This window comes from Lissotriton helveticus, chromosome 9, assembly GCF_964261635.1.
Source record: "Lissotriton helveticus chromosome 9, aLisHel1.1, whole genome shotgun sequence".
Taxonomy (NCBI): Eukaryota; Metazoa; Chordata; class Amphibia; order Caudata; family Salamandridae; genus Lissotriton; species Lissotriton helveticus.
Genome location: NC_136070.1, coordinates 1,011,377,649 through 1,011,393,672, shown reverse-complemented (window position 1 = coordinate 1,011,393,672; position 16,024 = coordinate 1,011,377,649).

Below are 16,024 nucleotides of genomic sequence, written 5' to 3'. Positions count from 1 at the left end.
TTTTCTCAAATGAAGTCACGAGACCACTGGTAACAACTTTAAAAAAGTGCGCCAGGGCCTTTGTGGAGGACGCGTTAAAGATAGTCCGAACCATCTTGCTGAAATGTAAAGGCGAATCAGTATTGAAAAGGGTCTGCACCTCTGTACGGGTGTTCGCTATGTGAAGCACGAAAGTTTCACGGGCTGAACTCAAGGCCACCTCTCTCTGAGACAAAAGAGCTCTTATTCTTGCCATGCCGTTGAAATCTGCTCTCAAGGTTGGTATTTGTGGCCAGATTGAAAACTCCCTATGTTCATGTGTGGGAGGAAATAGAACATTTCTGAAGCAAATAACCCGTTCACTTACTGTTACGATAAAAGGAATACTTTTAATTAACCCAGAACAATCTTCATTATTGAGCATCAAATAACTACCATTTTCCAACAACTTGAACGTGGGGATGATAGCAGGAACTGGCGTGCCTTGCAACACGCAAGCCATATTTGGTCGGTGTTTGTTGCATGAACCGTGTAACTGTATGTGCCTACACATTAGTGAATGATCTGGCGTCTCAGTGCATTCCTCTCCATTCAGATAAACTTCTTGATCATTTTTGAAACATTTGTATGTGTATGGAAGCGACCAGACCTCATGAAGAAAAGCACTACCTAAAGGTTCATAACGACCTATTGGTATATATTTCATACAATTTGAAAACTTATATAAAGCAAAAGGCAGCGTTATTAAACCGTGGATAAGGCACGTTGCCAAAAAACCCGCAATCCTCTGCTGATGATGTCACTGAGCATGTCATGAATGATGTATTATGTGACATCATCAGCAGTGGATTACGGGTAATAGTATCTCTAGTTTACTCCCCTATAGCTGTCTTTCTTTTAACATAAGTGTCTGTTTCCTTCCCTTATACTTGCTGTTCTTTTTTAAAAAAAAAAATTTTTGGTTCACTTCCGGTTCGCGTACCGGCGAGCGAACTGGGAAGCGAACTACGAGAAATAGAGGTTGGCACAGTTCCAAATATTGTACCAATTTTTTAATAACGGGGAGGTAGTTCTGAAAAGAACTTTTTTTAAATTGTTTTTGTTGTTTTATATTTTTTTTATTATTTTTCTGAACATTTTTTTACTTTTTTTGAATTTTTCTGAACAGTTTTATATTTTTTTGGGTTTTTCTTTGAGGGGGCAATGAAAACGATTCATTGTAAAGGGCTCAACAGGAGCAACAAAACAAAAAAAAAGTATTTATTATTTGGGGCATTTCGTACACACTTGCATATGATAGTCAATAGCTCTGTTGATCAGAGTGATGCTTCTTTCTCCGTAGCAAATGAATCCACTGCAATATACGCAGACTTGTTTTACTTCATGAAATCTCGTTTGTATATTTGGCACCATCTCCCTGCCCTCTGGTCCCGTTACTTCCGGTACAACAGATCTTCTGGCCATAATAGGGAGATTATCTAGGTCGTTACGAAACTGTGCAGCACTGTAGTTGTTAGGATGCCACCTAGTCATATGGCGATGCATTGTGTAGTTTCCGAAACTGTATTTTTTGTCGGTCCCTCTGGACAGTCTATCTTGACATATAAGGCAAGTTACGTATCTTGCATTTACTTTTTTCTGACCTTTGGGAATTTTAAAAAATTGCCAAATGAAGTTTTCTTTCCGGTGAGACGTCCTGGGCTCCTCAGGCAAAAAGTGCCTCTCTTCGTGCTCGTCGTCCTGTTCCTCTTCTTCCTCTTCTTGCTGAATTATAACTTGAGCAGGTGGTCCACTCTTCCTTGGATGTGGTGGAGGTGGTGGGGAAGCACCAGCTGAAGCTACTAAAGAAGCCATTGCTCACTGGTAACAAAGGGTCTTTCTCTCACAATGATGAAAGTCAGAGTGAGGAAAGAAGGAGGGATTTTCATCATTTGGGAAAAACAATAGTTCTCCACCAATGAAAAGTGTTCATTTTAGATTATATGACCTAGTCTTACATCATTAGGAAACCAAAAGTGAAATGAACCAATGAAAAGTGTTATTACCAAGTCACATGACCTGCTGTGTTTACGTTAAGCGCTTTGCAGGGCCTCCCGGTTTGCTTCCAGAAACCTGTGCTTTGCGACTCGGTAAGCGTACCAGTTCGCTAACGTAGCACGTCATATGACGTATCACGCGACAACGCGAAACGTCAATCGGACGGGAGGCGTCACGATGTTGTTTTCTAACGCGGCAGTTGCGGTAAAGAAACGTTTACCGGCTCGCGGTCTATTTCGCGGCATCAAGGTCAGCTAACGGGAAGCTTCCCGATTCGCGAAGCGGGAACGAAGAAAAAAAAATATTACAATTTTTTTTTATTAATAAACATATAAAATATATTTTTGGATTTAAAGAAGAATACATTTTACAGCTACAGATATTAGCTGTTAAAAAACCAATGAAATTCACTGAAAAAACCATAGGTTATAGACCATATATAGTTAGGAATTAGCATTTACAAAACCTTGAAAATTCCCTGAAAAAACCATAGGTTATAGACCATATATAGTTAGGAATTAGCATTTAGAAAACCTTATTTTACTCACACAAAACCATTGAAATTCCATATATAGTTAGTTGCACTAACTATATATCGCGCACCCGCAATCCACTGCTGATGATGTCACATATTACATCATTCATGACATGGTCAGTGACATCACTGATGACATCACTGATGACATCTCAAATGACATCACTGATGACATCACTGATGACATCTCAAATGACATCACTGATGACATCATGACACACCAATACCAGTTACTACGTCTACACACACATTCACTCATTCACCCATACAATCACTCATACATACAGTCACTCATTATTACAACACTATCATATGCACTCATACACCTATGCAGACAGTCACACACTGCCACTCATCCATGGAGTTACTCACACACCAAGTCAGTCCTGTAAAGAATCAATCACACTTCCATTTCTTCATCTATACAGTTAAACACAGAACACCATACTTCAGTGACATCACTGATGACATCACTAATGACATCTGAAATGACATCACTGATGACATCTCAAATGACATCACTGATGACATCATGACACACCAATACCAGTTACTACATACGCACTCACTGATTCGTACGTCTACACACACATTCACTCATTCACCCATACAATTACTCATACATACAGTCAGTTATTATTAGAACACTATCATATGCACTCATACACCTAGTCAGTCCTGTGAAGAATCAATCACACTTCGATTTCCTCATCTATAGTTAAACACAGAACACCATACTTTTCACACATATACTAACACATACTTACTCTCTTATACAATCACTGATACAAGTACACATTGATATGCACAGCGTCACACACCTCCCAGCCAGCCACACACACACTCAGTCTTCCATCCATCCAGTCATTCTTCAATATGTAAAACGTATTTAAACTTTACAAAAACACACAGACACTAGATGATGTCATCAGTGATGTCATCAGTGATGTCACTGACCATGTCATGAATGATGTAATATGTGACATCATCAGCAGTGGATTGCGGGTGCGCGATATATAGTTAGTGCAACTAACTATATATGGAATTTCAATGGTTTTGCGTGAGTAAAATAAGGTTTTCTAAATGCTAATTCCTAACTATATATGGTCTATAACCTATGGTTTTTTTAGTGAATTTTCAAGGTTTTGTAAATGCTAATTCCTAACTATATATGGTCTATAACCTATGGTTTTTTCAGTGAATATATATATATAGTGTAGTACGGAAAGCACACAATCAAGTCCATATGATTGTGTGCTTTCCGTACTACACTTCCCAGAAGTCTCACTGGAGCCTCCCATCGACGGGCGAGTTATATAATTGGAGAAGTGTAGCGGGTGCGCACACCGCTTCCGTTAAAGCCCCTGAAGACAAGCAGATGGAGCTTCGAAACGCGTCGGGCAGATCCATTACGGAGCGGCGTCTACAAGCGGATCCCCGTCCTCACCTACACATAAATAAAGCTGTTGCTCGCGTGCTACTCACATGGTGGACAACCTTGGAGCGTGAATATATATATATATATATATTACCCAGACAAAAACCAAGATATGCGCGCTCTCAGGAGAAAAGAGAAGTGTGACGGTCTCTGAAAAGTGCAGTTTTGTGATTAAACTGCACTTTTAAGAGACCGGCACACTTCTCTTTTCTCCTGAGAGCGCGCATATCTTGGTTTTTGTCTGGGTAATACTGAAAAATAGCCGGACCCACTCCGCCGGCGTGCACGCCACCTTCCTTGGGTCGGAGGGATCCAGAAGGAGTTATTTTCGTTGGATATATATATATATATATATATATATATATATATATATATATATATATATATATATATATATATATATATATATATATATATATATATATATATATATATATATATATATATATATATATATATATATATATATATATATATATATTACCTACTGGCGATAGCCAGTAGGTATATATAGTTAGGATTGTTTTCCATAGGGAAATCGCAACATTCTATTGGGGATAACTTTGGCGCCGGTTGGGGAATCTTCCTGAAATTTTCTTTAACTTTGCCTCGCGGTGCTCCGCTCCTTCCCTGAAAGTTTGGGGGGGATTTGTCAACCGGGGGCCGAGATAAAAGGGGGGTCCCAAAACGTGTTTTCCCCCATGTTAATTTCCATAGGGCGGTTGGACTCACTTTTAGCCCGAACGGCTGAATGGTTTTCCACCAAACTTGGCAAAATTGTAGGGACTGGTAGCCCGATGTGCCTTTGCTATGTCTCAAGATATGTGTTCCAGTGGTTTTTACGAAAATGTACTTTGAAAAAATATATATTGGGCTACATTGGGCTATATATATGTTAGAGCCCAAATGTAGCCCAATGTAGCCCAATGTAGCCCAATGTAGCCCAAAGATGGCCACCAGAGACAAAAAAAACAAATGTAGCCCAAATATCAGCCAGATGTAGCCCAACTATAGCCCAATGACAGAATGTCCCAGAGTGTTCTAAAGAACAACTAGAACGCTAACAGTCTTACTTATGACAAAAGTATGGCACACCTGAAGTCATCTTGATTGGAATAAAGTGGTAACACTTAATACATTTAATTTGAAAAGGAACAAAATGAGGGGTTTCATTTTGCCATAGAAATTTTATATATATATATATATTCACTGAAAAAACCATAGGTTGCACACCAGTTATAGTTAGGAATTAGCATTTAAAAAACCTTTGAAATTCACTGAAAAAACCATAGGTTTCACACCAGTTATAGTTAGCTGGAAATTTTACTCGCATAAAACCATTGAAATTCCCACGTTATAGTTAGTTGGACTCACTATAACGTGCACGTCTGCAATGCACTGCTGATGACGTCACATATTACATCACTCATGCATATATTTAAATATTTAAACATTACTCGCTAATATATGTATTCACTAAGATACACTTAATAAGCCAGTTAACCAATCAATTTTTTTTTTTAAAAACACTGAAAAAAACATAGGTTTCAGGCCTTATATAGTTAGGAATTAGCATTTAAAAAACTTTTGAAATTCACTGAAAAAACCATAGGTTTCAGGCCTTATATAGTTAGGAATCGCTTAAGAACAAAGCCATGCACTGGTTAAGGGTGAATCGGCCGCTGCCTGGGGACGTAGATGGTCTCATTCTGGGAGTGAGGCGAATAGATTGGATAGGTTCTACCACTAAAAACCTGGGGGGGGACTGTATTTTGATCAATTTTCAAGATCCAAGGGTGGTGGGGTGGATTACGAGACAGGGCTGGTGCACGGGCAAGGGAGGCATTGGTATTGTCGACCTTACATTTTTCTACCCGCGCCCCTCTTGTGTTTCAACCTCCCTGATTGTTGAGGTGAACGGCCCTGGAAATTGCCTGTGGCCAGGGATTGAAGGCCAACCCATACAGAACCTTACTTACCCTACCATCCCGTCCACCTCCGTTGTGGATGTGTGGAATGATTTAGGGAGGGGGCAGTGACAATCCCCTGACTGCCAGGTTAACAATAGGACCCCAACACCCAACAGAATGATTGGTACCCCTTATTGCGGGAATTTAAATTCTTTTGTTGATCCTATCTTGTCGCCCACTTCTAGGGAGCATAAGGCACTAGGTGGCGCAAGGGAACTAGAGATAGTGCAGATTCCGACAGAGTCTATGAACACCTGTCCCTTGGTGGAAGTTACAGATCTGGTTAATATCATCGAGGCCGGTAGCATCCCGACTGTGACGGATCCACCTATTAGGATTCTCAGTTGGAATGTGGCCGGGCTGGATAGGAAACTTCCAATGCCTGACTGGAACGCCCTGGTGGAGGACTATTCTATATGTCTGTTCCAGGAAACCTGGTGCAGGGAGCCTTCTCATAAGGCGGGATATTCATCCCACCACATACCAGCGGTACAAACAGAGTGCGGTCGTGGCCGTCCTTCGGGAGGCCTCCTTGTATGGGTAGCTACCGCACTCAATTGTAGGGTGGTTGAGCACGATACTCAATGTCCCGACCTTCTTAATATCACACTAAAAAATCCTAAGGGCCAGGTCATCCTTAATATATTTAACATCTATGCCCGAGGTGTAAAGGGAGGCAGAGAATCCCCCATTATAGCACGGCTGGAAGCCCTGCTACGAGCATCGCCATACAAGCATTGTACCCTGGTGGGTGGGGATTTTAATTGTACCTTTGAGCCTCTTGGCCTTGAAGTTTTAGAGGATCAAGAGGTTGTCGACAATAGGTGGGGCATTCCGGCCTTAGAGCTTAGTCCAATCAAGAAATGGTCGGAAGTGGCGCTCCAGGTCATCTCTATAACATCTGAGTTTGACCTGAGGGCACTTAATGGTAGGACCAACTCCGATAAAGAGGGAGCTCATACCTACAATAGGCCTGCGCACTCCTCCAGGATAGATTATCTTCTTCTGCACACTCATTTGTGGACTTTTGTTAAGGATATGGTCATTATACCTACTGTAGATAGTGACCATAACCTTCTTTCACTCACCTTGTCCAACTGGTGTTTAGACGATTCTGGTAGGAACAATCTGTGCTCCTCAGTCCCGGATATGTCAGTTGTTTCGAACTGCGGTCGTCGGCTTAAATGGGCCAAGTTGTCCCTGTCACCTGAGAAATTACTTTTCATATCTCAAAGCCTAGCGGCAGCAGTAGGTAACCTTGATCCTCGGGGGTGCGGGGTGGGGGACGTACCTGCAAGATTTTGTACCTTAACCCTGGCGCTTAGTGATCTCTTCATTGTCCCAAGTAGCACCAAGGGAAAGAGACCAGGTTCTTGGGCTAGACAGGGGTGGTTTAACCGCGCGTGCAGAGAGGCGAAGACTCTGCTGGTTGCTGCAGTTAAATCTAAATCCCAAGAAAGGACTAGGGAGGCCAGAAGGTCATATTCACTATGTCAAAAAGCCGCAAAGAAGGAGCGGGAAGACAACTTCTGGCAGGAACTCCTGACGGCCAGTCGCGGGAGAAATGCGAGAAGTTTTGGGAATTTGGTGGGTAGTAGGAAGCGTCCTGATGACACCATGAGGACGTGTACTATCACTGCCAAGGCATGGTTTGATCACTTTTTGGGTCTCTACTGTGCTATTGAAGGCCCACTTAACGACCAATTCATTCTCCCCTCCTATCCTATGGATAGAGACATGGTTCTTTTCTCAGCCCAAGAGGTTACGAATATAATTAAAACCCTCACTCCACTAAAAGCAGCAGGCCCGGATGGGCTACCAGGGGATCTTCTTCGTGCACATCCAGGGGACTGGGGGGTGTTGATCTCCGCTCTCCTCAATGCCATCATGGGGGGAGGGTTGGTTCCAGAGTCCTGGAAAGGGGCCGAGGTAGTCCCAATATTTAAAAAAGGAAATCGGGACCTACCGGGAAACTATAGGCCCATAAGCCTGATTGACTCGACCCAGAAGGTGGCGGGAAAAGCAATTTTGGGTAGGATCCTCTCATGGGTAGACGAAAACCATATACTATCCGAGATGCAGGCTGGGTTCCGTATTGGCACAGGAACAATTGAACAAGTTTTCAGACTCCTGTTACTGTATTGGAAGGTGGTGGTACTGGGCAAGGGCAGTCTTTATCTGGCCTTTATAGACCTAAAGACTGCCTTTGACCTTGTCCCCTGGGAGGAACTCTGGAGGGTGCTGTACGGCCTTGGGATGCCCCCATACATCGTGGACCTCCTAATGAAATTGCACAAAGCCACCTATGCTCAGGTCAGATGGCGCTTGAATGGGGAGAAGACTGACAAGATCAAGGTAGAGAGGGGTGTACGGCAGGGTTGCGTCCTAGCACCCACCCTTTTTTCGCTTTATGTGAATGGGGTGGTTGATTACTTGCTTGAAGATCCAGCAGACGCCCCCACACTCTGTAATGTTAAAATTCCAACTTTGTTGTTTGCTGACGACACCCTTCTCATCTCGAAAACTCCCCAGGGCCTCCAAAAACTCCTGAACCGGTTCCAGGACTTCTGTTCAATGAGAGGTCTCGTTATTAATGTACAAAAAACTAAATACTTAGCAATGAACCCTCCCAGGAAATTGGGGTGTCCCCCTATCCTAAATTCGATCCCGCTGGAAAAAGTCGCCGAATTTGACTACTTGGGAATTCGGCTGAGCGACTGCATGAGTTGGGTACCCCATATCACTAAAATGACACTGGTCCACAAAAGGGTGGGGGGAGCCCTGCTCAAGGAGTATAGCACATCATCGAAACATTGTGTATCACCAATCATTGATATATACAAGGCTAGAGCGGTGCCGGCATCGTTATATGGAGCAGAGCTATGGGGTCTGGGCTGCTTGGAGTCCCTGTCCAAAGCAGAGAACAAATTTATTAAAGATTTGATGGCACTCCCGATAAGCACCCCGACTGTACCGATGCTTATGGATGTGGGTTGTAAACCAATGAAAGATCTGGCCCGTCTGCGGCCCCTCCTACTGTGGGCACGACTTTGGAGAGTCCCGGAACTGAAATCCTATGCAGATGGGCTGGCAGAGATAATGCATTCGGTTGGTTGGTCAAAGATTAAGTGGCTCAGGGACATTAAATACCTGCTTGGGGAACTAGGTCTGGACAACTGTTGGCTTACTCACTCAGCCCCCCCAAAGGAGATCTTGAAAAAATATACTGGGGTTGGGTGTCCACTAAGCTTATGAGCAACCATCACCACTGCAATTCCACCACAGCATATTTAAGGATTAAAGATGTCACTGCCTTTGAACCCTTTTTGGACATTATCACCATCCCAATGGATCGGGCTCTGTACATAAAGTTCAGACTAGGAACTCTACCTCTAGCTGACCTCCTTTCTAGATGGAACTTGCAAAATCAGGTATCACGCTTCTGTGCGCTCTGCTCTGACTGTTGCGAAACTGTGGTGCACTTTCTCCTTGATTGTCCAGATTATGCGCGCCCAAGATCTGTTTGGCTTAAACCCCTCTGCAACGAGTTGGGTATTCGCAAGCACTCTGAGGCCCTACGCATTTTATTGACTAATACTGCCCCCCCTATTGTTTGTGCTGTGTCTAAATTTTTTAAATGGGCCTGGTTGATACGTCTCAGAAGACTGTCCTTATCGATTTAATGCTTTTCTTAACAAAGTTATCTATTTATTCTGTTTTTACTATGATGTTTGCACAGTCTATGAGTTTTGATATGTCGTTTTTATATATTTTTGTGTAATGCTTTTATGATATACGCATATCGAAATAAAGCTATCAATCAATCAATCAGTTAGGAATCAGCATTTAAAAAACCTTTGAAATTCACTGAAAAAACCATAGGTTTCAGGCCTTATATAGTTAGGAATTAGCATTTAAAAATACCTTTGAAATTCACTGAAAAAACCATAGGTTTCAGGAGTTATATAGTTAGGAATTAGGTTTTAAAAAACCTTTGTAATTCACTCAAAAAACTATAAGTTTTAGTGGTGTTATAGTTAGCTGGACATTTTACTCATACAAAACCAATGAAATTGCTCCTATATAGTTAGTTGTACTAACTATATTTCGCGCACCCGCAATCCACTGCTGATGATGTCACATATTAGATCATTCATGACATGGTCAGTGACATCACTGATGACATCTCAGTGAATATATATATATATATATATGTATATATATATATATATATATATATATATATATATATATATATATATATATATATATATATTTCTAGATTTGTCTCCCTGACAAAAAAAAGTATTCGCCGCCTCATGCGTGAGCGTTGTCGTTAAGCGGACCCTCAAGGAGCAGATCCATACAATTAAATTCACCGTTTCCCAGCCAGGAAGGACGACAACATGTGGGGTGCAATTAAAATCTTTTAATCAGGCTTCTGTCAGACGCGTTTGGGAGCTCTTGACTCCTTGCTCACCGACAAGTGAGCTTCACAGAAGCAAACCAGTTCCGTGTCACGTGGTCGCAGCCCCGTGTAGATAGTGAAAAAAGACTATCTTACATTTTTACATTTTAAAACGGATATAGTAATTTATCTAACATGATTCAACAATTGAATGGTTTTTATACATTACGACAATAGACTGGCAAAATAACTTAGCAAAATTAATCCAATCTGGACTGCTTGCATGCATTTTGCTGCACGTCTGATTGAAACAAAGCCTTGAGTATTACTGTGCCGATTGACGGCGCCATCATACAAGGCTTTTTATCGAGCTTCATTCCTATATAAAAAAAATGTACATAACATATACAACCATATATACAATTATATATACACAATTATATATATACATGCAATAGTTAAAATACAGCCTCAGTGGGCAGTAACCATATCTCATATCTCATAATACTCCTACATTGTACCCAACCTCTAATTGTTGTTGTGCACAGAGGATTGGCTCGATGTTTAAATTACTGAATGCAGGGCATTACCTATATTCATCTACATTGTATTGCCGTATCCAGCCCAAGTGGGCATATACCTAAGGAATCTGAACAAGGTTATTACCCTTACTATTCTGTTTTACCCCTTCTAAATACCCCAACTTATGTGACTCGTGACTAAACTATTTACAAATTCATGACAGCTTATTTTGTTAGTTCTATTTACAAATGTTATGACTACAAGTGTGTGTAGAGATCTTCTTCTACATTCAAACCTTTAGGGTACGTGGATTTTAGTTCTATAATGTAGCGTGACTCAAGTTTTCTCAATTCTTTAACTCTGTTGCCACCGCGCTTATCTAAGGGTACCGCATCAATTACATAATACGTTAGACCTTTACTGTCCTCATCATGGAAACTCTCAAAATGCCGAGCAACTGGGTACGTTCTGTCCCCATTCTTAAGTGCTTGAATGTGCTGCAACACTCTTTTATGGGCTTCCAAGATTGTGCTGCCCACGTACCTCTGGTCACAAGGGCACTGAAGCACATAGACAGCAAAATCTGTCTTACACGTGAACTTACCCTTGATGTTTCTAATTTTTTCTGATAATCCTGACTTGTATCTGGTGGTGTTGATACCTTGCTTGCAGGCCTTGCATGTTGGACATTTCAAGAACCCCTTCTTTTTATCAAGCCATGTGGATTTGGCAGGTTGCGTTTTCAGGGTATTTCTTACCAGTAGTTGTTTGAAAGATTTTGCTTGTCTAAACGTCAACTGTGGTTTCTGCTGTACAACTTTCCTTAAAGTAGGTTCATTCCTTATTATGTGCCAATGTTTACAAATGATCTTTCGTAATTTGTGTTGTTGGGCACTAAACTTGGCAATGAACCTACACTGATTACCCTGTTCTTTTTACTGTGCCTTCTCAGTTCTTGTGTCAAACAGAATATCTTCCCTTTGCTTCTTTTCTACCTTCATCATGTCTTCATCTATTCATTTTCTAGGATACCCTCTATTCCTGAACCTCACAAATGTGACAGCTCTTTTTTACTCTCTTCGTTGTCACTACAATTGCGTTTTGTTCTCAAGCATTCCCCATATGGGATGCTCCTTTTAAGGTTGTTAGGGTGGAAGCTGGATGCATGTAGCAACGTATTACCTTCTGTAGGTTTTCTATACAGTTTCCTTGCTACTTTGCCATTCTGGATGTAGACTGTTAGACCTAAAAAGTTTACACTCTCCTTGCTGATCTCACTAGTGAAACTGAGATTGAGATCATTTTGTTGTATTATTCTTTCAAGAAAGAGTTTGGCCTCATTTTCCGATCCTTTCCATACCAGGAATAGGTCGTCAATATAATGACTCCAATGCATTATGTTATGCTCCCATTCTGCTTGGAACTGCGTCTGGTTCACCTGCTCCTCCCACCAGCCCATATGCAAATTAGCATAGCTGGGGGCGAAGTAGGTGCCCATAGCAGTTCCACAGATCTGATGGTATAGGGTATCATTAAAAAGAAAAAAATTGCTCTTCAGACAAGTCTCCGTCATTTTCAAAATCATGTTGGTATGTGACCATAATCTGATCGGTCTTGTTCCTAAAAAAAATTTCGCTGCCCGTAGGCCATCAGTGTGCCTAATGCTGGTATACAGCGCTGCAACATCAATAGTAATCAGGAGATAGTCATCTTCCCAGGGTAGATCATAAATCTTTCTTAGGAAGTCACTAGAGTCTTGGATAAATGAAGGTAGAGTTTTTGCTGACTCAGATAGAAAAGAATCTACATATTTGAAAGTTTTCTCATACGCGCTCCCTATAGCTGATATATTAGGGCGTCCTGGGGTATTATTGGTGTATTTATGTACTTTTAGGTATCAAGTAAAATACTGGTGTCACTGGCTGATCAATTTTTAAAAACATATATTCATCATGAGTTAGGAGGCCTTCACTGTACCAACTTTCTAATTGTATATTGAAGCTACGATGACTTTCCAGCATTACAGTACTGTTAACTTTACTATAACATGCTTTGTTATTTAACTGTTTTAGTGCTTCATTTAAGTACATTTTTTTTTGTCCCACAGGACCACATTGCCCCCTTTATCTGTATTTCTCACTATGCACGACGCCAACCGACGCTGAGACGAAAGGACAAGTATGCCATTGAAAGCATTAATGGAAGTGGACTGAAGGATGTCTTTTACTTTGAAACCCACTGTGGATTTATATAATTTTGAAAGATGGAAGTGGCATGGTAACTCACTGTAGTAGGACTTAAGGCACTACATGTACCAGCAGGCCATAAGGGTGGCCACGCCCACATGGGCGGAGATCGTATTCAAACTCGTGCCTTAAATAATACCGTGTCTGCGTTCATTTTCAGCCAGTAGCCCATGATGAAGTGCCGAGGGGTACGAAACACGTCGGGCTCTCCTGGAGATCTGGTAAGAACAGTCAGCTTTTGTTTCCATGGTATCTTTCAATAAAGAAACGGCGATACTTACCTCCTTGTGTGGGCCCCCCTCATTGCAGGCAACTCTCTGTTTGGAATATATATATTATATATATATATATATATATATATATATATATATATATATATATATATATATATATATATATATATATATATATATATATATATATACACATATGTATATATTACCTACTGGCGGTCGCCAGTAGGTATATATAGTTAGGATTTTTTCTCTATGGGATTTTTGAAAATTCTATGTCTAATAACTTTGGCGTTTGTGGACGGAATTGGCTGACATTTTCAGGAAAATGGCACATTTTGTTTCTGAGCAGCCCTTGAAAATTTGGGGGGGGGGTTCGTCAAGGGGGGGCCGAGAAAAAAGGGGGGTCCCAAAACGTGTTTTTAACATTGAGTTTTCCATAGGGCGGTTGGCCTCACTTTTAGCCCGAACGGCTGAATGGATTTGCACGAAACTTGGCAAAATTGTAGGGACTGGTAGCCCGATGTGCCTTTTGTAGGTCTCAATATATGTGCTCCAGTGGATTTTGAGAAATTAACGTTTAAAAAAAGATATATATCTGTAACAGCGGACCGGGCAGCGTCCCAGGACGCGTACTTTCCGCGCAACGGAGCTTTGTGAAGCGAAGCTGATTGGTTCTCCGGCGTCTGTCAACATTCCAAACAGTCCGTAGCGGCCGCCATCTTGTCTCTCGGTAGGATCGAGAGACAAGAGGAGGCGGAAGCGAAGGGGCAAATGACCATAAGGGGGAATAGTAGATCCTCGCTGACCCCCTAGGTTTGATGTGGAGGTTTTAAAAGGGCCCCGCGGGGCAAAAAAAAAAAATAATAATAATAATCGAACGGCTGAATGGATTTGCACGAAACTTGGTAAAATATTAGGGACTGGTAGCCCGATGTGCCTTTGCTAGGTCTCAATATATGTGCTCCAGTGGATTTTGAGAAATTAACGTTCAAAAAAAGATATATATCTGTAACAGCGCTCCGCTTCGCGTAACGGAGGTTTGCGAAGCTGATTGGTCATTCTGTCACTGGGCTATAGTTGGGCTACATCTGGCTGATATTTGGGCTACATTTGTTTTTTTGTGTGTCTGGCGGCCATCTTTGGGCTACATTGGGCTACATTGGGCTTCATTGGGCTACATTGGGCTACATTTGGGCTCCAACATATATATAGGCCAATGTAGCCCAATATATATTTTTCAAAGTTAATTTTCGTAAAAACCACTGGAGCATATATCTTGAGACATAGCAAAGGCACATCGGGCTACCAGTCCCTACAATTTTGCCAAGTTTCGTGGAAATCCATTCAGCCGTTCGAGCTAAAAGTGAGTCCAACCGCCCTATGGAAATGAAGGAAATGAATGGGTAATTTGTAATTAGCAAATAGCTAATCGCAAACTAGGAATGGTAAAGAATCGCTATTTATTCCTTAAAGTTCGCTATTTAGGAAATGCAAAAAACTTTGATGATACATATGGCGGTTCATCTCTAACAAGATAAGAAGCATAGGGATACATTTATGATGACTGGCGCATCACCAGGGATGTGTTAGTCATTCTGTGCCGCTGTTCCGTCACCTATGGTGTGCTGCATTTACAATGCGGCGCATCATGGGGCAAAAACAGCACAGATGCGTGATGTATCTGTGCCGTAAAGGTGGCGCATTGCTGGAGTTGTATCGCAAGTGTGATGAAGCTCCAGCAAGGGTCGGGGGTGCCCCTGTCGCAGGGTTTCTGTTCTCACACAGAACTGTGGACAGAGGATTGGAACCTCGGCGAATTAGGGTGTCCCAAAACTCACGTTAGTAATCAAAAACTCCTTAGCAAGCTAGGTACAGTGTCACATTGGATATAACAAACTCTCAATGTTTAGACAATCCAGAATATGAACTTATAGTACCTCAGGATACGTGGAACTCATGAACAGTCGGTCGTTATATATTTCTTAGAAACCAGAACATGGAGTTAAGAAGAACACATGTGTATTTGAAATGTTTATTTACTAATGCCGTCTTCTCAGGCGTAGTACCTTAGATAATACAAGTACACATATTATCAGTAGCAAAATTACCAGCATAGTTACTAGTACATAAAAAGCGAATGGTGATAGTATGTTAACATGCTGTAAATGAATAAGAGTTAGCAACACTTATAAGCAGCCGCGGGCCGTGGAGGGAGTTACGGTGAGGCAGGGAGGCGGGGAGGGGGAGAAGCAGGGTGGAGAATACAAGTACACATATTATCAGTAGCAAAATTACCAGCATAGTTACTAGTACATAAAAAGCGAATGGTGACAGTATGTTAACATGCTGTAAATGAATAAGAGTTAGCAACACTTATAAGCAGCCGCGGGCCGTGGAGGGAGTTACGGTGGGGCGGGGAGGGGGAGGGGCAGGGTAGAGAGGGCTCCACCCTGCTTCTCCCCCTCCCCGCCTCCCTGCTTCACCGTAACTCCCTCCACGGCCCGCGGCTGCTTATATCTCACCCTCCCTAATACACATATTATATTATTTGCTAAGAAGGTCTCTTTGTGTTGGTTTAGGGCGTGCCCATACTTTAGTGTCTTAGATTTGAAGGAATCACATCAGCATACACCAGCTCTCTCTTCATGTGAAC